This window comes from Thermobia domestica, chromosome 4 (assembly GCF_964235325.1).
Source record: "Thermobia domestica chromosome 4, izTheDome1.hap1.1, whole genome shotgun sequence".
Classification (NCBI taxonomy): domain Eukaryota; kingdom Metazoa; phylum Arthropoda; class Insecta; order Zygentoma; family Lepismatidae; genus Thermobia; species Thermobia domestica.
In genome coordinates, this window is record NC_137457.1 from 56,161,967 (window position 1) to 56,188,358 (window position 26,392).

Here is a 26,392-nt window from a genome sequence, read left to right on the forward strand (position 1 = left end):
GACGGAGTTTGCTCTTCAAAGGGTTGTTTATCATTTTGGGAAGTGAATTCCTTAACCGAGGAAGCTACAACTGCATTTCTGCAAAGCTAAAACTGTATTTTCTGTAAAATTATTAATGAAAGCAAAGAAAGATGACATTTAGTTTTCAGGAGTTTACGTTCTTTCTGAATATCTCAGCATACATTTGTTTTACCGAAAAGAAAATTGCGGGATAAAACTTTATTTTAAAATTTCCTTTTGAAATAAGAAGCTATGACAAATAACACTTCCCAAGTGTAACACTAAAATTTTGATAAAAATTTGGCAGGCAGATACTACACATAAACTAAACAAATACGTGTTTTTTTTCATTTTCTGCGGGAAAACGGTTATGGGGGGCAAAAGGCCCCATCCAAAATTGTGAAAGTTGTCGCCCGAAAGGCAAGAAGAAGTGGACCGAAATCAATGAAATTGGGCACAAATATTGCAAACGAAAAGTGAGGGAATACGAGTTTCGTATTTTCCTTGAAAGTATGGTTGGGTGGGGCGCGGCCCCCTCCAAACCTTTGCTCATGAAATATCTAAAATGCTAGTAACAGTATGTTAAATGTGTGTAAAAGACATGAAGAATTGCAACGAAACATAGTGTATGGACAATAAGCAAAAAATAAATGAACACGGTTTTTATATTTTCTGCGAAAAAAGGGTAATAGGGTGCAAAAACTCTCATCCAAAATTTGGAAAGTGGTGGTCCTTTTTTCGAAACCCATTTACCTCAATTTACGTCTACAAAATCAGTGCACAGTTTAATTCAATGCTTTGCACTCCTTCTTGGCTTTTAGGCCTCAAATTTCAAATTTTTTGGTGGGGGATTTTGTCCCATAAAACAATTTTTCCGCAGAAAATAAACTCGCATTGTTTTTTTTTCGTATTGTCCTTACACAATGTGTCGTTCCAATTCGTCAGGTCCTTTAAGAACTTCTGACATACTGTTATTAGCACTTTTGATATTTCAAGATCAAAGTTTTGTAGGGGTCTGTGTCCCACCCAAACCTTTTTCTTGCTTTCAGGAAAATACGAAGCCTGTATCTCTGCACAATTTCATTCACTTTGGTTCATTTCTTATGACCTTTCGGGACTCAAGTTTCAAACTTTTGGATGGGGGCTTTTGACACCTAAAACCGTTCTCCCGCAGAAAATAAAAAACTGTATTTATTTTTAATTTTTTGCGTATTGTCCCTACTATTTATTTATTGCAATTCTTCATGTCCTTTATGCACATCTGACATACTTTTATTAGTACTTTTGATATTTCGTGATCAAAGGTTTGGAGGGGTCTGTGCCTCACGTAACCATGTTTTTCGAGGAAAATACGAAACACGTATTCCCTCATTTTACGTCTGCAATATCTGTGCACAATTTCGTTCACTTCGGTCCACTTCTTCTTGCCTTTCGGGTGTCAACTTTCAAAATTTTGAGTAGGGGCTTTTACCCCCTAAAAAGACTTTTCCGCAGAAAAATACACGTATTCCCTTATTTTATGTGTAGTATCTACCTGCCAATTTTTTTTTTTCAAAATTGGAGTGTTACACTTGGGAAGTATTACGTGTGAGTCATAATGATATATGCATCACTTTTACTCTTCTAATAGAAACAAACTCTTGACCCCCAAGCGTTACCGGACCAAATGTTCTTTGGACGAAATGTGCTTTGAAGTAAACATCCCTGGACGAAATATCTCTTGGACCAATTGTCTTTTGGACGAAATGTCCTTTAGACCAATTGTCGTCTGGACGAAATGTCCTTTGGTCAAATTGCCTTTTGGACGAAATGTCCTTTCAACTAATTTTCTTTTATACGAAATATCCTTTGGACCAAATGTCTATTGGATGAAATATCCTTTGGATCAATTGTGTTTTCGACGAAATGTCCTTTGGGCCGAATGTCTTTGGACGGAATGCCTTTTGAACGAAATATCTTTTGGGCGCAATGTCCTTTGGACCAGTTGTCTTATGGTAACTTCTTCTTAAGGTGAGAAATTGATACGATTAAAAAGCCCATCTTGAAGTGGGACCAAACTACATTCCAAAGTTATTAGAAACGCTTTCGCGACCCTAGAAAACTATTACTTCGACAAATATTTAAGTAAGTTTTTACATTTTATTAATCATTTCTCCAAGCCCCTCATACTGTGAAGATGGGGGTGAATTTGGATATAACGCCATTGCGTGCCTCAATACTGATCCCAACGACCAAGAATACAATGGATAACACTCCATAATCTGTCATTTTACACAATTTTACATGTCACTCCTCCCAACTTCCATCCCTTGAGGTATCTGAATTCAACAATATTTTTTTCAGAGATTGAAAGTAATATTTCTCCCATGTTAGGTAAAAATTGCTCCAGACATTCCGGAGTTTCGCTGGAATATACACATATACGCACATCAAAACATTTAGAGCTATGTGAGCAACGTTTTCGATGTAGCTTCTGTAAATTCAAAATCCAAGTGGCATAGTCGCTCAAGCCAAAACGTGGCATTAAATAACATTGTGTTTGTATAGCGTCACGAACTCAAACTATGGATTTAACACTAATCTCAGTCACTTGAGACATTTTATTTTTCATTCTTTATCGCCCGCCATGATGATGGGTTTTGAATCGATCGATTTGATTTTGAGTTTAAAGCCCCTTCAGCAGTCAGGCTATATGAGGCATAGACCTACTAATTAACGTAGAATCCGAACTACATGTGCTCTCGCTGGGGGCCGAATCTGGGTCTCCCACGCCAAAAGCGACGAGAGTTAAATTTGGACTTTAACGCTTTCGGAGATGTAATTATTAATATCTGCAACAACAAGAACTATGGATTCGACACTAATATAGATCGCTTTTAGTTTATATATATCAACGTCCAACTCCCAATAGCTTACCCCGAGAGTACTTTTTTGGACTGTAAGCGCTATATGGAGGAAGTTTGTTTACATACTTCATGGAACATATGGAACGTTTGTTTACATATGGAACATAATCACACACAAACTATTTTTATATATATATATATATATATATATATATATATATAAGGCGGAGAGAAGGGGACCACATCCATATACAAAAGCATTGCAGATTTTTGAACTAAAATCCTTTGAAATGAAATTCTATTCTGCCTTCTTTCTAAAGTATAAAGAAGTCTCTTACACATGACTTCGTGTTCGTCAATTTCCTGTTTATATGATTTTGGGGATCGCGAGTTTTGTGTCTGTAACTAAGATTGGAGTTTGTATAATAATTTATGTTTATACCCGAATAGTCTCTTTACCTTTCAGAAAGTCTAAATCACTTGCCGTAATGAGAAAATTCAGAAGTAACTTCCGATGACAAATAGCTGCAAATAAACACACTACATAATTTATTGTGATGATATTATTTTTTTAATTTGTATTTAACATTCACATTTATCATAGAATACCAACGTACTGTGAACACCTGCAATATTTTAAACATAATAATCAATATGTTCGGTAATGATTATATGTTATACATTTATATATATATATATATATATATATATATATATATATATATATATATAACTGGCGTATTTTAATGTAATTATATTATATAATTTTTCATGCATTGCGGAAAATAAAATTTTATAGAAAAAGAAGCATTGACCCAGATGGGAATCGAAGTCTCAACCTTATGATTTGAAATCCAATGGCTTACCACTGAGCTAACACAAGCGCTGTTCAAAAGATACTTCTAGCGATGTATAGGAGCATTTAAGATAATAATGACATTCATATCCACTGGAAACGCTGTTTTTTTCTACTTTGACTTTTATTTTAGTAGTCAGGCGACAATTATGTTATATGTCTTAACTTGAGTTGCGGAGCCAAGGAAGGGCCTTGGCGGCCAGGCCCCTTGCTCAAATTATTGGCCCCCCTAGTGGCCATCACATAGTGTGATACTGCTATAGGTCAACAAACAGTGAGTTAATAGAAGCCACAAATGAAACAACTACCGAAGCATCTCTCGACAACAGAGTTACCAACTGCAAAATACCATATGTTTCAATAGTCTGAGTTCCGAGTAAAAATCTCCGGGCTCGATTTTTGTTTGTAGTACAGCAAGATCTAATACATCGAAACCTGTAAGGCACATGCATTGACCTCACAATCTGAACGTTCCTTTTAACGTCTTTCTTTTATTTGGTTATCTTCTTTGCTTTCGACAAAGAACCAGAAAAAAGAGCAAAATCAGTCGGCATTCTCTTCGCTTCGATGTTGAAAGTCATACTAAAATATGATATGCTTCCTTACAAGTAGCATACACTGCAGTAAAACTTTACACTTGTGTTGGATGAAAGAAGTCTTCATACACTAAGTAGTTAATCTATTGATTATGCCGACATAGAACAAATAAATAGCATCCATTAAATAAGTTGGTATTATTATTATTATCAAATAATATCAAGCCGTCTTGTTTGATATACAGTAAAAGAAGAGAGCAGAAGTTTTTTTTTTATTATTTCTGTCATTCTCTCTGTTGTTCGTATCCCAATCGTTCGAAGAAATTAAGAAACTCAACTCAACAAGCATCTACTATTTGCTGCTGATACTGGTTCTCCTTCTCGACTACCTTTTGGTCTTGTATCTAGTACTTCTAGTTTTTTAACGCTCTTGACCGTTGGATACTCCGTAGAAATCTTCTGCTGCGATGTTAACAAGTGATATTAGCGATCTCGAAGGAAAACGGAGTCAGCGTGTGGTGGACCTATACTACTAACTAAAGACTGGGGAAATGAGGCTAACAAAAATCAATGATCCTTTTCAAATAATTCGTTCAGAAGTATTTTCTTTTAAACGATTGTAAATAGCTTAATTCCAAATTTCTCCTATGCTACTACTGGAGAAATTTCGAAGTTTGTTACAGAGCCAGTACTACAATCTCCTGATTACTAATCTTCAAGTAAGATACCGAAATTATACAACTTGGTAGTGGCAGTAATGTTATTTTTTGTAAACGTGGTAGTTTCTCCCGTGACCAGGTTGTGTCATCTCGTTATCTGACGTTTAGTAATCCGAGAGATATCAGGAGTTTATGGAACTGGTCCACAGACCAATCGATGTGGGTGTGAAGTGTTTGTGTATTTGAATTCACGTCAGTGAGTTGAATAAGTTGAGTCAGTTAATACCCATTTTTACTATAGATTTATATTTTTCTTCGTAAAAATATGCATTTCTGCGAAAATTAAGCATTAAGCATTTCTGAAAAAAATATCTTGTAGGAATTATGCAGAACAGTAAAACAGTGTTCACATGAATTTTAACAGGTTACAGTAATTAATGCCCCTCCTTCAAATCTAATCTCAAAACTAGCAATATTAATTTAGCATCGACTACAGGATAGTAGTGTTAGGTTATTTCAACTACATCTGAATTTATTTTAAGGCTTTGAAACATCCGTAACTGAGAGGACAGATTTGAGAAAAATGAGTCAATAGTGCCTTAAAAATTTACCTAGTCACACCGAGGAAGACTTCCGAATCTAAAGTCGATGTTCTACCGCTGATCGTTGGCCATTCGATGTGGGTGTGAAGTGTTTGTGTATTTGAATTCACGTCAAATTCTAAACAATAATAAAGGAAAACAAACGAAATAAAGAAAAAGGCCCCGCCTTACGAAGGTTCTTTCTCTGTAAGGAGTCTCGATTGAAATGTCTGTTCTATCACTGTCTGATATTAGTGATAGGAAAACACATTTCCTCTTTTTGCTTCAAAGAGTGTTCACTTCATCAATTTATGAAGTAAAGGGAAATTCATACTCAATTTTAGAGCTCAAGGGTAAAAATAACCAAAAATAATTGAATTACGCACAGATTAAAAAAGATTATACAACTGGGGCAGTTGCCCCGGGCGCAAGCAAACTAATATGTGTGTTTATTGGTGTAGATGTAGATGAAGGGGACGCTAATCGTAAAATTTGCCTTGTCTAATTTCGTGACTGATTAGGCTACCATATTTTTTGAGCGTGAAATCGGGACATTTTTCTGAAATATTAAGAATACATGATAATTATTGGCAATTTACTTTAAAGTGAAACTTAAGTTTCAAAAGCAAAGCTTAAAATTTAGTGTCCTGGGACGGTGAATCAGTGTCCTGTTAGATTTCAGTTCCTGTTTCTCTGCGACATTTGTCTCTTAAGAACATGTGTCTTTGTCCGTTATTTTTACTTTATTATTATTATTATTATTATTATTATTATTATTAATATAATAATAATAATAATAATAAAGTTTTTCTACCAAAAAACTATTTAAATTATTATGCGGTATTAACCCAAATCTGGAACTTGTGATATTTATTTACTTCCATCATTCCATCCGGAAAATTAGTGTGATCTGTAATAGAGGAAGTTTCTAGTGTTATGTGAAGGGCCATTCTCATGTTTGAAAAGATTAAAGACATACGCGATTCAATGACTGATGATAGCTTGAAAAACTTAAGATTACTTTATATTTAAGAAAATTGCTAAGTCGTTAGACCTAGAAGAAGTTGTTGATAAGTTTGCTGCTGCCCACAAGAATAGAAAGATCCTCTTTTAAGTAGAGGCATGAACCTATAAGATACTCTCTTGATCTGTAAAAGTGTATTTCTCTGCTTCCACTTATATTTTAAAAGCAGCGATTAAATAATTACTTACTTATATTAGAAATCAATTGTATTAATGTATCGTAGTTGTTTGAGGTAGTAAATCCTTACATTTTCACTGTAAAAGAGTAAAATCATGAAGAACAAAAATGCAAACATTTACCTATATATATTTGGAGATGGCCCCTTCAAAATTTTCTTGGGCCCTTCATTGGTCCCCCCTAAAAAAATTCTAGCTACTTTACTGCTTAATTTTCAGCATTCTTTTACATATGGAAAGATTCGTCTACGTATCTAAATATTTCATTAAGTATAGAGAGCAAAATGACAAACAAGCATGTGCTGACATTAATACAAAGTTTCGAAATATTATATAATTAAGGTCCAAGTTGCATGGTCGCGGCACAATTTTCGGCGTGCGAAAACGTTATGGTCCCTAATGAGTGGTTTGGCACGTCCAACACGACCCGTAAGTTCATGTCATGTAATTCGCGGCGGACTGTGATTGTCGAAACAGGGTGGGAGGGGTGCTGATTGAGTTCCTCCGTCACTTGCTCCGCAGTGGCACGACGGTTCTGCGTGACAATGCGCTTTTAATACTCGGCGTGACCTGTCACTCATGATTTTCTTCCACCCACTGTTCCGCTTCCACGATGTGGTTTTCCCGTGTGTTGTGTAGGCCGTCATCACCTTCGACACTGTCAAACGCAACACACCTAACACAGTAGCCACTGCCGTCACACTCACTCCACATAACCGCGCACCAACAATTTGACCTCTTTGAAAATCTGAGAGGTCTCCCATTTTACACTACCTCCGTCTGCTGCAGCCATCTATGTTCCGTCTTGGAAACACGACTCCGGCGACGACTAGACACTGCTGTTCCATTGCGCCTGACGTAGTATGGAGACCGACCTACCACACCACCAACAGCGGTCCGGCGATGCGAGCGCCACGACACCACTGCCAACCCATACATCTGACGTGTTGCCAATTGGAGATGTTTTCATTTTTCTGATCACCATCTGTATATATATATATATATATATAGTTAGTTTCATTTTTTATAATGAAATGTAATACCATAGTGACAGTTTGAGCAATAATCTCAGTTTTGTTAAGGACTAAAAGATGAGAATTTTATATATAAACGAAAAAAAAACTAAATTAGTGATATTAATTCCAGAATTATGGATGATTGAAGTCAATGTGCTGATCACACACAAAACAGATGAAAACCATTTCCTTGACCATTGCTAATTATGGACTACAATTGAAGAGAATTCAATTTATTTTCAGCTGTAATCTATTAAAATTCATATCTAGAAGTTTTACGCTTGTAAAATTCTACTTCATTCTTTTGCTTGAAAAGAAATAAATAATTAAATACTTGCATAATATCGAATCACACCTTGAATTGTAACCATATGTTTCTCTCTACTGGAGTCCTACCTGATCAATAAAAAAACAAGGATAGCGGAATAAAGATTCGAACACGGATGGCGGGAGTGGGAATTCTTCACGGATCCAATGAGCTACGGAATAAGATACACGACCCATCTACACTATAAATATATGGCAATAATCGTAAGCTTCACTCTGTGAAAGAACTTTTTCTTTTTTTATTAAGTTTTACGATATTTCTATAGTGTCTTGTGGGATCTGCAAAGAGATAGATCATGCAGTTATCGATTTGGTTAGGGATTGAGCTTTAAAAACTTTTAAAACATTTAATTAAATCGGGATGTGATAGCAAGGAATGTGTAGCGATTTCATTCTCATAGTAAGGGGCAAAAGATAGTATCCTACGGAAAACATGCATTTTCTTATGTGACAGAGAATATATCACTTCGTAGCAGGGGCGTAGTCAGGATTTGATTTCAGGAGGGCCGCTGGCTAAATACTCATTTGGGGTGTGTCCCGGGGTTCACCCCGGAAAACGTTTGAATAAAACCGCAATCTTAGGGCTTATATTAACAACTTTTACAAATGTCGGGGGTTCCAGACCTCCAGGCTACGCCCCTGCTTGGTAGCATCATAATCAGGCTGTTCACTTCCACCTTCAGCTATAATCTTATTCTTCCAAGCCAAAAAGAATGCATTTATTTTACGCATTTGACGCTCTTAAAAGTACAATTATGGTATACTTAAACGTGTGATTTTGCCATTTGATTGTAAATTTATGTCTCTTATTGACCAAAACAAATCTTATGGGCGAAATCTGCTTCCTAAGCCCCGCGTGCGTGCTTACCCCTGTTCCAAATATAAAATTTAGTTTAGGCATTTTCTGCTAAACTATTCGCGAGATATAGACTTTCATACTCAGTACTTCTGTTTACTTGGTACGGGAATTCATAGAATTGGAAATTATTCGTTTGTGTAAGTATAATAATGCAGAACAGCGCTGAATAAATGTTTTGTGTTGCTAAAAATGTATGCAAATTTTTAGGAAATTTTCTAGATAGGTGGAAAATATTCTTCCCAGGCTTGGACAACGGTAATTAAGTTAGTACCAAGGAAAGAAAAACTAGAGACGGGGAGTTTGCCTAACTTCCCCCTACAAATAAATCACTGGTTGTAACGAACGTTTTTTCCTGACGTATGACTGGCTGTTATTCTGTGTTGCTCGGTGGATGAGTGAGCAAATGCGTGGCTTGGTAATCAAAGGGTTTAGGGTTCGAGTCCGGTCGAGGAAAGTTGTTTTTTTTTTCATTGTTTGTTCCCCATATCTTAAGATGTTTCACTCCCTCCCTAATCATCTGACCCTCTCAACTGAGTTCTCTGCTTGAATTCAACAATTGGTAATGCGATGCTCTCAGGTTTGGATGAGCTTTTACTTGTCTACTTACAAAATCAAAATTTTCGACAAAATATGGATGCTACCCGATCATTTTGTCTCCAATTCTGAATTTGCACATGTGAGTGTACTTCTCCTCCATCATATTTGCATCTCCCGTTCTCCTATGTTGTCATATATCACATAAGATGGCTTGGGAGCAAGATTTCAAATCATAAAAGCGCTATACCAATGTGCTCACTCTCGCTAAGCATTTGATTAAAAGTATATGTTTTCATACTGTAGGAGGGGAGCATTCGCTCTTCTTACAGCCCCCCTGAAGTGATAGTATGTTTATTCATGTTCTGCAATGTCATTTCAGATCAAACGACTTAAAGAGAGTTTATTCCAACAGCAACAAGATTGGACTTTCATTTTTTGTTGCACTTTACCTTCACGAATAGGAAAAATATCAAGTAGTATATTGAGCATAAGAACTAAACGTCTAAGATTCATCTCATTTTGGAGAAATGATGCTGTAGACGGTAGTGGGAATTTTACCCAAGTGTACGGGAATTTTCATTGCCTGGCGATTATGCCACGCGCCTTCTTTTAAAGTTAATTCGGTTGCAATACTTCCCGGCAAATACTTTGGACTCAACTGGTGGAGCACTCTTGCCGTAAATCTCCATATGGCTGTACCATTAAGAAGTGTCCCTCACTGTACAAGTAAATTAGTCCAATGTAAATCAAGTATAGGGAAATAGAATCAATTTAAATAATGTAACTTGTAAATTAAGTCCTGCTGATTAAGTCGGGGTTAGTGAATATAAACATATATTAGAAAATGATATTTACTTAAACGGTCACAAATAATATTTGTTGTAGATAAATATATTCATTTAAAGCCTGTCACTTATTAATAAAAAGATTGAAATAGTGAAGTTATTAAATGAATATTTACGCACAAGTAATCAAATTCAAAGAAAACTTGTCTAATTGAAAATTGCTGAAAGATAAAAATGGCTGGATGTATGTAAAATGATTGCGATATTCGTCAAGTATGAATTTGTGGATTAAATCATGTTCTATTCAGTCTCTAAAGAGTTCAAACTTTACACACAAATTTAACTTTACCTTTCCTTTAAAAAAAGTAGTAAATCTTTGATAGCAATACTACAGCTTCATTTGAAGTTTAATTAGCACAATATATTGTTTTAAGTGATGTGGATGGGATTTTCCATTAACACAAATTAATATTCCCTGGAGTTTATATAATGTTGGTGAAAATGAGGAAATTATAATTACTAATATTATCGATGAGAAAGTTGAACGTAAAGATGTTCAAATAACACCAGGATATTATTCATCTATTGAATCTATTCTTCAGTTGATTTATAAAAATGTTCGTATATTTTGACATTTACAAAAAAAAATCAAATCGTTATTAAATGTTCTTAAAATTATAAGATCAATGTATCATTGGTTGTACACCAGGATAACAATATATTTTTGAATTTATTAATGGAAATACACTTGATATTAAAAACGCTGTACACACAAAAATTAGAAATGTTGGTTTCATTTTAGAGCGTGGAAAATTTCCACGTAATTTAGACTATAATCTCAGTACAATTAATTTCTGCGTTGATATTGTAAAGAAACAACAAAATAAAGGACCAATAGTTCGAAAACTTACTATATATAATGCACAACACGGTCATGCAAAATCTTTACACAACACCTTATGTTAAAGTTGAAAAGAAATATTTTGTTACGATATAAGTAAACTTAAAAATGTACAAACATTAAAGTCACCATTTCACTTTGGGACTTCAAATTTTACATTTCACTGAGACGGGAAAGATTTCTGAAAGTATTGGCGGTATTTTTACATTACATTAGCTTTAAATACTCGTACTTGTTTACGTCCTACAAATAGTCCAACACATTTTATTATCCAATAAAAATAATATACGATTATCACAATCCGATTCGTACGTGGGATTAAGTGAAGTACATATTCCATTAGCATCTTATAATGTTACCGAAGGTGCAAATGTTATATGGTACATATTTAAAAATTGACCCTATGAAAAGTAGTTATTGTTGGATATTTTCCAACCTTTCATCATTTAATAGATGAATTAAACACTATATCAAGATTTATAAGATTTAGTTTTTCAAATGGTGCAGATGTGAAATGTGATGAACGTGTAGGGTTAGTTACATTGTCACCTATAGTAGCTTTATAATTATGTTTTTCTCAAAAATTGGATCTTGTGTATGAACGTCGCGGATTCATACAACCATATGTAGATCCTAATATCCACATCAATTTTTTATTTATACAGATATTATACAATATCAATTTTCAGGTGATACAAGCGCACTATTATTATGTATAGCAACAATCTCTGATATTAAAACGGAAAAGTTCTAACAATTACTTTGAATACATATTCGTTATATGCCAAATGCAAAATTTTGTTTTAACACAATCGTATTACTATTAAAATTTCTCCCAGGGCGAAAATTGGCATTTCGATCTAGGACACTGACCTAACACATTGTTTTAAACGCTCTCCTGCATGTGATAAATAATAAGGCTGAGGTCGAGACATGTTTCTCATCACCGTGGAAGTAAAATGACATATTTTTCAAGACTGTATATAAGGGGACATGTTATAGGTAGTGTTTCTAAAAGGTTATTTCGTTTTTCTTTACCATATTTACACAAAGTGCGAAAAATTGTAGTGTGTTAGGCAATACAAATATCAGGTAATGTAATGGAATATCGTCCATATAAGAATTTGTTATCGCACGTGTAAAAGAAGATGGTAATAGTTTAAAGACAAAAGCCATTAATAAAGTCGGACAGTTGCTAACATGTAGTGGTAAGAGACGGCCACGCAAAATCAAGTCTCCTACAATTGTAAAGTTTGTATCACCGACAAAACGTAAACATTGAAACACTATCTTTTCAAAATTGCGCTCCTACGTTCAGGTAATTCTGAATGTTCTATCAATAAATTTGATTTATTTTCTATTCCTATGACACAAACAGCTACTGAAGCAACTACGAGTGCTGAATATCGTTCTATTTCTACATTAACCTCAGAACGATCTATTGAATTGGGTATTGATGGAGATACAGAGTAAACTGCGCTACTATCCATTGCGCTACAAAATAATTTCCTACATTCATTACTTAGTCAAATTGATATGTTATTAAATGATAAATTAATTTGTTCTTCGTCAGGATCTTATCCTTATCGAGCATATATTGAAACATTAATAAATTATTCTTATGGTGATTGTCAAGCACATTTTGCGTGTGGCATGCGGTATAAATGTATTGAAAAGCAATTTAATAAATTTGATGTCACAGGTGCTGGTTTTGAGAAAAGAGCTATTAACGTGAAAAAGACTAAACCTTTAGAAATGTACGAACATCTTCATACTAAAATTGTAAGTTTATATCGTATGCTTCCCAATAAAGCGAGTTTACGTGTAAAATTACACCGCATTAAGATAACTTTTGCTTAATATCTCCAGAAATACAAGTTATAAATTTCCACTTGAGGACGTTACTCCTCATGCACGACGCATTGATGTAGCTAAAGACTAAGGTATGCAATTAAATACGCAAATGGTTCCGCAAACAGCCAAGTTACGTCTCACAACAGTAGAGATAAAATCTTATAATGTTCCTGCACAATTAAAGTTTTGCAACTTTCATAATATCTTCCTGGGTAATGTTCATAAAGGCCTGGTTATTGGTTTCATATCCAACACAGCATTCAATGGGAAATCACATCTTAATCTCTATGAGTTTCGTAACTCTAACGTTAAGATACTGCAGTTACAAGTATGCTCAAAATCATTTCCTCCCGACCCCGTCAACCTGATTTTATTGATGATGTATTCCTTCTAACAAGGGAACCTTCAGAAAATATCTTGCAGTGAAAGATGTGCCCTATATGAATTGAAAGAGATGTAAAAGAAATGAGCATTCCCAAAAAATTAGCTGCCCATAGCAATAGGTTCCAGAAATATAAGGGGTGGAAGTTCGGGAAACAGCAAGGTTGGACAAGGGGGAAAAGTGCAAATTCCGAAAAAAAACGCAAAATACAATGCTGCTAAGTGATGTATAGAAAGAGACTTGCTACAATAGGGAACAAATGAAGGCCACCAGTGGGGTTAAACACTGTTGCCAACTGCAATGAAAAGTACATGTTTTGCAAAGAAGTGAGTGCTATATGAAGTGAGTGCAATATTCAGTGTCAACCTGTCATGTAGAACATACGATATGGCGTGTATAATCAATGGTACAATCTAACAAAAGAAAGTAGAAAAAACAGAAGTACGAAAATTACGGAAAAGACGGAGTTGGCCATACTGCGCCACATTTGATCACGAGCTGTGCATATTAGAATGAACAAAACAAGAAGCATCGACTATACAAGAAACCGACGTACCGAAGTCGAAAAGAAAAACGAGTTCCAAAGTTAAGAACACTGCCATTGAACATCCAGACAAGTCTAATATAGTTAGCCCACTCGCTTGAAAAAAAAAAAAAGAATATTCCGGCAACAGGCATCACTCGGAATCCATCAATGCTAGAGTGATTGGGGCAATGCCATTCGGGGAACATTAAATGGTTGGGTTGAGCCAACAACCGATAATAGAAATAGTCAACATTGTGTCATGGTTGGGTCGTATGTGGGAATATAGAGTGTGTCCCGTCAAACTTTGTGACCTGAAAGATTTGCAAAACGAACAAACATGTGACGGATCCAGTTGCGCAGGAATACACCAATGTCAGAGGGTGATAAAAGTCTGTGAGAAGCAAGTGCCCCCAGGATTCCCATCATAGGGCCCCAGGAGCTAACTTCAAATTTTCAAATGGCAACAGGGACGAAGTGGTACCTCTCTCGATAGATAATGCAATGTGCAACAATATCTAAAGGGAACATTTGCTATATGAAGCATATTTTTCAAAATGGCCGCCACAAATATATGTTATGTCTTAACATGGCATCGAATATTGTGCTTTCAAATTGCTGCGAAGCGAAAAGAGATGTTTCAAATCAAATAGCACAGGAATGTACTCATATCGAGGGCCAAGAAAACTTTGTAAGAAGCAAGTCCCCCATCATAAGGCTCGGGGGGTCAACCGCAACATTTCAAATAGGAACAGGAGGCGGATGATATTTCTCTGGATAGATACAACGCCGCCTATAAGAAACATTTGCTACATGAAGCACGGGTTTCAAAATGGCCGCCAAAAATGCACGTTGTTCTTGTCACCGAGCAGATATTTTTGTCGGCCATTTTGAAATCCCATATATTCCATTTCTGATATGTGCTGTTGCATATTCCAAGATTTATCGAAAGAAATATAACTCGACTTATGGTGCTATTTGAAATTTTGAAGTTGGCACCTGGGACCCTATGATGGGGGACTTGGTGGCACTTGCGTCTCACAGAAGTTTGTCGTCCGCTGACATGGGTACATTCCTGCACAACTGGATGTGTCACATTTTTTCGGTTTGAAACTATTTCAGTCGCAGAGTTAATTGGGATACTCTGGATATATCATATAGGCGGTGATAGTACTGCACACAGCAACACACAGCAGATCAAGCCTTTGATTATGCTTGCTTTCTACAGGTGTGGATATGCGATGGAAAGATCACAAAAGGTTCCGACACCTCTAGAGTACTGTTTCGAGACATTCACAGGCGATAATTGTACCATGTGTGCCGGATTGGCAGTATTTCGCTTTGCTTACTACAAATGTATCTTCTGTTTGGACCATTGTCTCATCGAACAATTGCACGTACAATGTGGACTAGCATGTACAAATGATGCGAAGGCTAATGATTGTTCCATTCCACATATACCTCTACAAGACAAAATAGTGAAGATTAATAACGGGTCTAAGGCATCTTGGAGTAGTACAACACACATTCCAATTTTCCGTAATTCGTTTATAGTAATCCCTATGAGTTGTGTAAAAAAACATACATACTTATTCTTATATAACTCCCACCAACTCTAAGAAAATTTTTGTTTTCATAAATTTGAATAATTCAGAACAATAATACTTTTTGATTCCGAGATTTGAGAATCATAGAAGGGGTAACGTGAGTACACTCCTTTTAGTATCGTGAGTGTAACCAACACACTAATAACACAATGAGAAACACATATTTGCTATAGTGGAAAGTAATAGCCATTCTCAGAGACAGACATTTCATAAACTACATTAAGATGTAATTTGACTTACTACCCAAGTAAGTATAACGACATCTGTTTCTGAAAAGTGTAAAACTACCGTTAACAAAATATAGAAAAATAGGACGATACACTCAATTTTCAATATTACGTCTTAACACAATCATTTAACAAACATCACAGTAAATGAGGTAACTGAACATATTAATTATTCCAAAAAAAAACATAACTTTAGCCTGTTTTGTTTCAAAATATTTTTCACTTTACGAAATTTAAGTGAAACAAGTCAACACAAGAACAGTATGCGAAAAAGAACTATTTTTTTGAGAATAGTGAAATTTATGAGTTTGAAAGAAAAGTTTTCTCATCTGATAGACAGGCCATAGTTGTTGGGAAGTATAAATTATGCTTATTTATAATGTATACTGTGATTGCAATAAAGAGAAATGTAGTTTAGTTGAAAATTAAGAAAGTGTAAAATAAAAAGTTGTCACAAACATGTTAACGGTGAAACTCCGTAAATGTTTTTCAAATTTTTTTCAGGTATGATTTTATATTCTGACATTCCTCGCTTATAAACAATCAAAAAATAACTTCTTAGAAGAACAAAATTTGAAGAGCGCAAATTACGGTGGCCTTACTGAGGTTTTCAAAAAAATCTGGCAATGGTATAAATGATTTAATAGTTCTCTTGGATCATTAAAATGGCATTTAATAACATATTTTGGGGAGCATATATAAGCAAATCTTGTGTGTAAAAATAACAAAATCAATTACAGTTGGTCAGGTTAAAATTTATATATATATACCGAAGACAATATTCGATTACTTTCATAATCCTCGAGTGTATTATCAAATATAAGTTCGAAATTAAACAGTTTTACGAAATACTATACATTTTAGTTTGTGTTAGATGAATGTCATGATATTTATAACTTATCAAATAGACACACTAATAATAAGATAATTTATGGCGAATTCTAATGTATAACTTGATGTGGAAAAAGATCTGGATGGAAAATAGAATTGAAATGTTCTGAGGCATGTTTAAAATGTCGCGGTTCCTAACGTGTTGTAATAAGACCCTATCCACTATTAATATAATCCAACTACTATAATTGTGTATGTATTCGATACTTTAAATACTGTACTATCCACCAACCAACAGTGTTAATTTACCATCTATTAATAATTTATATCTAACTAAGTAATTCTATGGTCTACTGAACTCCTAAGTTCAATGCAGTGTTCACGAAGTATCTCCACTGAGTTTTGTCCTTAGCCAACTGGATCAAATTTCTACTTTCTTTGCTTATTTCCCCATCTCAATGCTTTCTTACCGTCAGCGCCTAGGTCTTAAATGGACGTTTTTCGTTTCGATTTCCAGTCGAAACTTTCAAAGTGTTCCAACGTTCTTCCATTATGGTAACATGACCTGCCCAACTGAGCTTCCATGGCTTGACGACGATGACAATGTTCGGCAAACCGTATACATTTTGAAGTTCTTTGTAGTGAAGTTTCCGCCATTATCAAATCACGTTCGTTTTGGATCCGAGTATTCGTGTCAGGATGTATTTCTAAAAATATTTTCAGTGTGCGTTCCTCTCTTACAGTAAGCGACCATGTTTCACAAACATCAGCACAAAAAGAAATATTTTCGTTTAATACATGAGAGCTTCAAATTCCTGGATATAATTTGCGACGGCAATTTTTTTAAACTAAATAATAATAGGAACTTCCTGCCTTCACTGTAAAGTTATTTTTTTCTTTCATATAGTTTTGATCTGTTAATATTCATCCTAGATATTTGAAAGTGCCCACTTTTTCGAAAATATTACTTGAGATTTTCACGCATTCATAATTTGCGGTACTACGATTCCGGTGAACATTCACGTGAATAGTTGTCTTTGCATTTACTTGTAAGCCGATGATACTGCAATCATTTCATAAGACCTCTGCATTTCTTCTAATTTTATTTATATTTGGTCAAATTTTTACAGTTTGCAGGAGCGTATTATGGAAAATTATAAAAATAATATGCTTTGAAACAAACTGACTTTTGATCCTAAGTTAATACAGTCTACACTCACACGTAGAGAAATTTTACTATTAAGAAAAATAGAATTAAATTAACTTGTTATATAAATAGGAATGAGAGATTGCAACATATTTAATTGATTATTACACAAACAGTAGCGGAGAAACACGCTTCAACTCTTGTTTTGACGTTCAACACTTTTGATGACACTGCTCAGTCTGTTATAATCATTTGGACAAGGTTTCTATCATTCCGTACCGTTATCAGTTTGCGAAGCCCTGTCTGTGCACGTCGTTTTGTACGACTCTCTTCTATCGAATGCTTCTATACTTGCGTAGTTGTTGTGACAATATGTTCCACACGACCAGGATTTTCGCGACGTTGACCGATCATTCAAACCCGTTCATCTTCGTATATTGGAATATTAGATATCAACGACACATGTGAGAACATGACTACATGTTTCGACATAGATAGATTACTATCCAGTATACTCGGCTACTATTGGTAGAAATCTGATAAAAGGAAGAAGGTGGTGGCCACCATACGTGTACGCCACATGTTTGAAATTTCAATTCGCAAGATACGGATTTTATTGGGGCCATTCATTCTGGGTTAGCAATTTTCATGAACGTAAGTGTATATATATTTACCGTTTTATATTGGTTATATGTGTGTTTTGTTATATTGTAGAGTCCACCGTTTATACCTGGCTAGACTGCATCAACTGTTACGTGTTGTGTGTTAGTGGATGAGGATGAAGTGGCTCACCGGTTGTTATCCGGCAGCCTATCACTAAATATCGTGAGCTCAACCATTTCAAGAAGTGTGATAGAAATCACACAGTGTGTGTTCGTGGTAAGGTAAGAACCACAAACTATCCCACTTAAGACAACTTTCATTATAGAGTTTTGTCTTAAATGAATTTAGCAATTGTTCTCTACCTCTTTCTTCTTCCAGCCAAACGGGGCTGTCATTTGTTAACATCTCGTATTCTATTTCGCATATTCTTATCTTTTTCGATTCCCTGGTATGAATCGAAGCTGAAAGAGAAGACGAATCAAAGTCGTAGTTAACCTGTTCGTTGTCTGTATATAGATCTTTACCAGAACCCGTTTTACTACAACATCTCTGAAGAGTACGTTCAATAAGGGGATAAATTTCTGAATAATAGAGTTTATTACAAAATTGGAATAATTAGACAAGATGTTTACAAGGAGAAGAAGTGACTGTGTGGAAGACTACTTATTTATATCTGCCATTAACTATTGGAGTTGATCAAATTTAACTTATAGATAATTCCAAACGATTTAGTATAGAAATCCATCGATACTTCTCTATCCCCTTTGAAATCATCATTCAATTTCAATGTTGAAGACTAGTTAAAAAGAGAAATTGTAAAAAGAGACGAAGTCAATGCGAACAGGATTCAAAAGAAAGATTAACATGTCTGAAATATGCTATGTGAAGAGCGATGTTGCATGCCGATCAAAGTTGAAATTCACATGCTATAGTAAACCTCAACTCGGAGGTTCAGTCTCACCATACCTGGTATACGTTGGAGACTCCTTCTTTTTCAACAGAAAGGTTCAACACAATCGTCCTGTTCGGCGTTCGAAGGAGTTCTGAAAACCGTAACATCATAAGTTCGTGTTTCGACTCATTATTTAGTATCTCTCACTTGCTTTTTCCTAGGTGAGTGAGAGGGGAAAGAGGTAGGAGGAGAGATTTCAAAGCAGCAACTAGGAGTGGGGGTTGGAGTAGGGAAACCGCAAAAATTCTTGGTGATAAATGGGGCTAGAAGTGCTCCAAGCAAGCCACACCAGCCCACGTTTACACCTGGCTGCTAGATGGAAAACCAGTGTTATTAGCTACAGAAATGCTTCGACAAAGGTGTTTTTATATTGCGATTATTTTTTCTTTCCATGTCTCTTTTCTTGTCTTTGTAACCATTCTCTTACACAAGTATGAACATTTTTATTGTAATTATCTAAACATAATTTCCTCAGTTTCAGCTAACTTGAGGCCTACTTTAACAAGGCTAACATGAACAATAAAATTGTTTCCGTAAACAATCATTTTATCTTACTCCGTTTATATCAAAGCTTCCACATCCCTTCCCAAGGAGGGCAGAGTTCACAATCCATGAATCGAAAGCCGGAATTGTGGCTTACGAGCGTGTGTGTGAGTGTGTGTGTGTGTATCGTTACGTTACATTTATTTTTCAAGTATATATAAGAAAAAATCAAAGCATAGTATAGCAAACTGTAGAACTTTAGTCTTCTCTTCGAAGCATATGTTGATCACAGTTGCTTAGCTTTATTCTTTGCCTACTATTGAAACACATTTTTAATTCTCAGTTTATGTACGAATTCTGTTGAGATGTGATGTAGGAGTTATATATACCCTATAGGAGCAAATGTTACACGTTATATATATATATATATATATATATATATATATATATATATATATATATAGTAACCAAATAGACATATTCTGATTATGGAAGTAGGACATATTTTAAGTTGGTATAGACTTCAACTTCCCGGCTGTTGAATTGAAAGAGCGACTGTTACTTTAGATCAATTTGGACACCTTTATGTTTGAAAATATATATTGTTCCTCTCAGATTAAATGAACTTTTCTGCTATTTGGATGAATGTATGTAATAACTTCTTACAGTTTATCAGTATATTTTACTAACAATTTGAATATGATACTTGTATATATAGAATATAAACATAAAGTGTGGACAATTTCTTGTTTACAGAGGCCGTTGGGAGTAAGTTAAGTTTTTCATTTCATCGAATAATAGTATTTTTAATTACTGTTTTGATTATACATATACCTGAAACACCAAACTACGATGTGGCATACCAAACTTTTTAGAAACAAAACAATTTTTTCAGATGTAACAATCAGTCTTTATTAAGAGTTTTATGCCATGGCGAAACAATTATCAATTTAAGAGTCACTAAGCTTCTGTAATTTCAGAAAGGTTACCTCACATCAGATGCTAATTCTCATATCAAAGTTGTCTTCTATTGGATTACTTTCGTTTGAGTTTGAGAGCAATTATTGTATTTGACATTATCCATATTGGCTATCTACCTACAGGAACCCAAATTGATATAGCGAAAAAGAAAATTGACTTGCATAAGACTTTGGGACACAAAGTGGTACTGCTAGGTTGACATTAATATATGAAGACTAGAGAAAACAAATGTCAATAAATGAGAAAACGTTTCTGTACAAGTCGTTTGTACTGCGTTTGCCTTGGTTTGTACTGTAAAAATTTTGATTTGTATTATTCTCATGTCCTAAAAAAATTACAAATTATATGATCCTGCTGAGTTCAAGTGAAGATAAAAGGATCACTAATAACTTCCCACAAATATTAAAATATTTCTGTACAAAGCGTTTGTACCGCATTTATACCAGATTGCATCGTAAGAATTTACAATTTTTCGACTTCAAATTGAGAAAAATCAAAAAATAATGTGTTTTTAGTAAGTTACGTTAACTTACCAGAAGCAGAACACAAACTTTTACAAATCTATATTTTTTGAGCGAACCGTTTGTTATGCGTTTGTACCTGACTGTACCGCAAACTTTTCTTTCCTATCGGTTTAAAATTCAAGAAAGTTCAGAAATACATTGGTTCTGCTAGGTTCACGTGAACATGTAGTTTATACATTTCTACAAATTTGAAGATTTTTTCTGCAAGTCGTATTGCTTATGTACCGGATTGTATTGTAAACATTTCCTTTCGTTTTAGCTTCAAATTCAAGAAGATCGAAAATGAAATTGTTTTATCTATGTTCACGTGAAAGAAGCAAGATTATGTACTAATCCCTCTAATGAAGACCATGCGTATTTCAATCATAATTACGCGAAAATTCAGTCAACACAGTACTAAAGCCAAAATATATTTATACTTAAAATCATCATCTCCTTTTGCGTCTACTATTTAAAACGTTTAAATAGAGGGATTTACTTAAAATATAAACAATAACCGCAAAATCTTCACAAAATAGAGTTATAGATAACAAAGAAATGCAACAAATGCATATGTAAAAGTTTTCAGTTTCATTTATTGTTTTGCTAAATTTTTGCTATTTTATGAAAATTTAATACTCATTTTAGCAAAGCTTAAAACACACCATACCTTCAGTTAGTATTTTGAGACCCACATTGGAAATGTAATAGGATTATACATAAAACTTAATTCACACAAACATACTGCGTAATTTTTCTCGCAACGGAACCATTACTTACCCATTACACACGGATTTTAACGTAAGGATTTATGTCATGTTTATGAAGAGTTTAGTCATAATCTTAAATAAAAATTCTACGTCTTCTTCCTTACCTCTCCAACGTTTAAATGAAAAGAAAATGTTTCTGAATCATTACATTCAACTCAAACGTTAATTCTGAACCTAATAAAATATGAAGAAAAACGAGTAAAATATCTTACTCAATTACCTAATTACTAATTCGAAGAGAAACGGGAGAAATAAGAGTAACTAATTTCGTATATAATAAGTGGAATTAATTTTGATCGGGTTCAATTCTGCAGCCAACAGTTTATAATTGTATACCTTTATGGCTGTCACAGAGAGATATAAGGTTAAATTTGCATAATTTAGTAATATTAAATATTGCGATAAATTTGTTTTACATACGTCATATTTCTCTATTTTTTAACCTCACAAACCTTAGGTTTAATTAAGAAGTCTTGTGGTTATTTATATTTTTCTTATGATGGTAAAGAAGATTTATGTAGCAATATAACTAGGCACAAGTAAGTTTTCATGCACCAGCTCTGAAGATAACAAATAAAACATAGACAATTTTGACTTTTTTCTGTCATTTTTTTCTGTCATTTCTGTCATTTCTCTTTTCTGCCATTTTTCTGAAAAGGAAAATAAATAAGGTACTAATTATTTTCTCTTTCGAATAAAGATTTTATATTAAGTAAATGCAGATTTCGTAAATATCAAATTCTTAAGAAATCGACATATATGTTTTAATATATTAATTACATTATATTTTATGACTTTCATAGAGGTATAGGTGGCTTAGAAAGATGTTCTCTATTGAGGGCTTTTATTTCTGATTGTATGAAAGTCTACTGTTTGTAATCGTATTTTGTTAGTTTCCGTTGAAATAACATTTTACCAAAGTCTTAATCGCTTTTGGTTTGATTATTACAATTAGTGATATAACCCCTACTACACTCTTTTACTAAATGCGTCATCTTAGGATGCGCCTTATATAGTAATTTCCTGATGTTTTCCAAGCTATGCATTGTCTTATAATTGCTGAATATGTGGTAATAATTCGCTGTTTTCTAGTAATGTAGGCGAAGCAAGAGAAGATCCAGGAGGCACAGTGCATAACAAAAATACATTCCTACAGTTGCACAATTCTTTCCCATTAAGAACACCGCTAGAGGACCCAATCATGATTCCACCAAAAGACAGAAGAAACTGCGAGAGACCAGATATAGAAGACTCTCGGCGACCAGTGGTAACAGGAGATTTAGTAATAGTTTACTAGGAAGAGATAAGACATTACATAAGTTACTTTAGGGAAAGATCTTTGACACAAGTAAAAAAAAATGGCAAAATGTATAGAAATTAATTATCAATAATTTTTCTTATTGTTATCCCCTCTGTTCTCTGGTAATTGTGAATGTGTTGTCATGTTTCGTTGATTCAACATAAATTCCTGTATTGGTTTAATGTTACGCTTCTGTGTGTTTTGGAGTGTCTATATACGTTTAGGTAAGTTCAAATGCTTTATTTCAAGTTTTAGTATTTTCAGATGTTTCTAAGTGGAATGTACGTTCTCAGAATATCTGTTGTGTGTTTGGTGTGGGTGTTTTAATGTATAGTCTTTTTGTTCCTGTATCTAAGTTTCTTATTAGCGTAATTAATGCTTTATTTCTCAATTTGCTTAGTTTAAATTCTACACATGAATACTCTACACACGTTTTTTATTGTATTTTCTTCTTTTTCAACAAGCCTGGATGTTTTATTCTTAAATATTAAATGTAAACCAATATCCAACTCTCTGTTCTATTATAAACATGCAAGATTTTATTAGTAAAAAAAGAAAACAAAGTATAATGCTTACAATTTTGTTATATAGTCATCAGCATCATTATATAGATTGTGGATAAGCTTGTCACATTTTGTAGCATTAAGAAGTGAATAACCAGAGAAGTGACTATTCAATGCATATAATCTTATTGTGATAAAGAAAGCGACTTCAATTATGAATTTCTTTACATACACACACACAACCACCCATGGGGGGGTTTCTGTGTGTGTTAAAAAGGAAATCTAAGGCAAGCAGGCGTTATATTTTTGTAGCCCTGCGTTAACGATTTCTCTCTGCAATGATATGTTTCTTGTTTTCCACTTTTCTACATTCTCCAATTTAAGTAAGTAATGTTGATCTAACATTCTTTTAACAGCATCTACTGTTTGAATTTGGTAAAACAATTCTTATATTGTTCTTTTAATATGTTGCTGTCGTAGCTTCGAGTTTTTAAGAGTAATTTACTTATTAGAATCTACATTCAAATTGGGGTAGCAATACGAGTTTTGTGCTTTCTGATTTAATGTTTTCTAATGGAAATGAAACAGAATAATTCCCTACGTAATATAATGGTACATTGCATGGTACATTATATATATATATGCATCAACAAAACAGTTGTACACAGCCGATTTACCGCAATTTTTGCGTACTGTATTAAATACTTTCTTATGTCTCTGAATTTTATTTTTATATATTGTATATGGAGTTGTTAATTTACCATTGTATCTCTAAAATTACAAAGTATTTAAATTTTTCTATCTCCTTAAACAGAGTACACACAAACTTTCTACCATTACAACTATAATTATGAATATATGACTTGTATTGTGGCTTTGGCTCGATCTCAAAGCTCATGTATTCTGTCTGCTTTACGTTTATGCAATTTTTTTTCGTAATTAGAAAATTCCTTATTCTCCTTAGATCTGCATTAATTGTTAGAAAAGTATGTTTACTAAATGTAGTAGATATATCTGTAGTATATATAATACAGGTAGACATATCGTCCACGGAGGACATGATTTTATTTTTTTATTTCTTTATACTGTTAACGTACATATGAAACAGAAGAAGAGGTGATATTATCAAACTTTGGGAGCACCAGAGTGAATTTTAGAAACACTAGAAACAGTGTTGCCAATTCTAATCTTAGAGAGTGTATTTGCGAAGAGCGAACCAAATATTTTTTAAAAATTATCTCTTATTCCAACTTTTCTTAGAGTGTTTATTACACTTTGATGGGATACTCTATGGAGAGATTTTTCTAAATAAACAAATAGTTTGGCTTAATTTCTTTTTTAAGCTCTCTTAACAAGTCTTAGACACGTATGTCTGTATTTCTGCTGTCCACAAACCCAAATTGGACTCGATAGAAGTAGTTTTTGTAACTTAGATAATCTGCAAGCCTAATGTATAAAAACTTCTCGAAAAGTTTTAGACGTTCAAAGATAAGCTAATTGGTCTACCGTTACCACGCTCTAGAACATTTCCTTATCCTTTGAAAATTTGTATTACAGTTGTTCTAGTAAATACACTTCGAAAATGGCCTTCTAAACACAGATAAAGATGCACACTAAATCATTAGTTATACGCACACTTTTTACTATTAGTTACATATATAAGTAGTAATAAGTTATGTAAGGTAAGGATTATAAGTTATGAAAGAAATCTCAGGATGCGATTTGTCAAAACATTTTAGGGATTTGGGTTTCTATTTTTTCCATGTGTCCAGTATATATTTTAGGTTGGTGTTATATAATATTTTTCAGCTTCTTGTCCTCTTTTTTCAGATACAATGTTTTGTAGGTGTTTTTGAATGTTAGCGAAGAAATTATTTAGACCATTTGCACCTCCTGTATAGAATTGTAATTTTTACGGGGTTAACATATGCTTGTTTCTTGAGAACGCAATATCTTTCTAGACATTCGTTAACATATTTCCACATAGTGTTACAGTTCGATTTTACATCTTTTTTGTATTATTTTTCTCCGTGTATGTTTAGGTAATAACGAACTCTCGGAGCGTATTTTTTTCAACTTCTTCATTTCCCTTTCTTCTTATTGTGCTGCTTCCCCGAATAAAAGTAAGAATTCTCAGTGAATTGCTTGTACTTTGTTTAGTTTGTATTTTTCTCGGAGTGCTACTTCTTTCTAGTTATGTTTGTTTCAATACTTGAGAAAATGTCTTATACACATTTTCTAGATTGTTAATTTCAGGCAGAAGTTTAGATAGTACAGAGACAATTCTTCTAAGTTATGGTTTAGAGTAGAGTTATTGGTATAGTCTCTAGCTGATCTAAAATTATAATAAGGCTGCACAGAAAACACTTATACACCATTAACATTACACAAGTAAATACACTCAGAGTCCCCTCAAAATCTACACATAAAGCATCATAGTGTTCCTAGCTTTACGGATTTTGTTGTGTCAATTTACTAGTACTATCGAATATTATAGACAATATTATAGCTTCTTTTACGTTCCTTTGAGGTTAGATTGTTCTCTCTTCTTCTCAGAAGGTTCTTCTTTTAATCCTATCAATAGAGTCCGAGGCAGTGATAAAGTTATTTCTTCTGTCGTTTG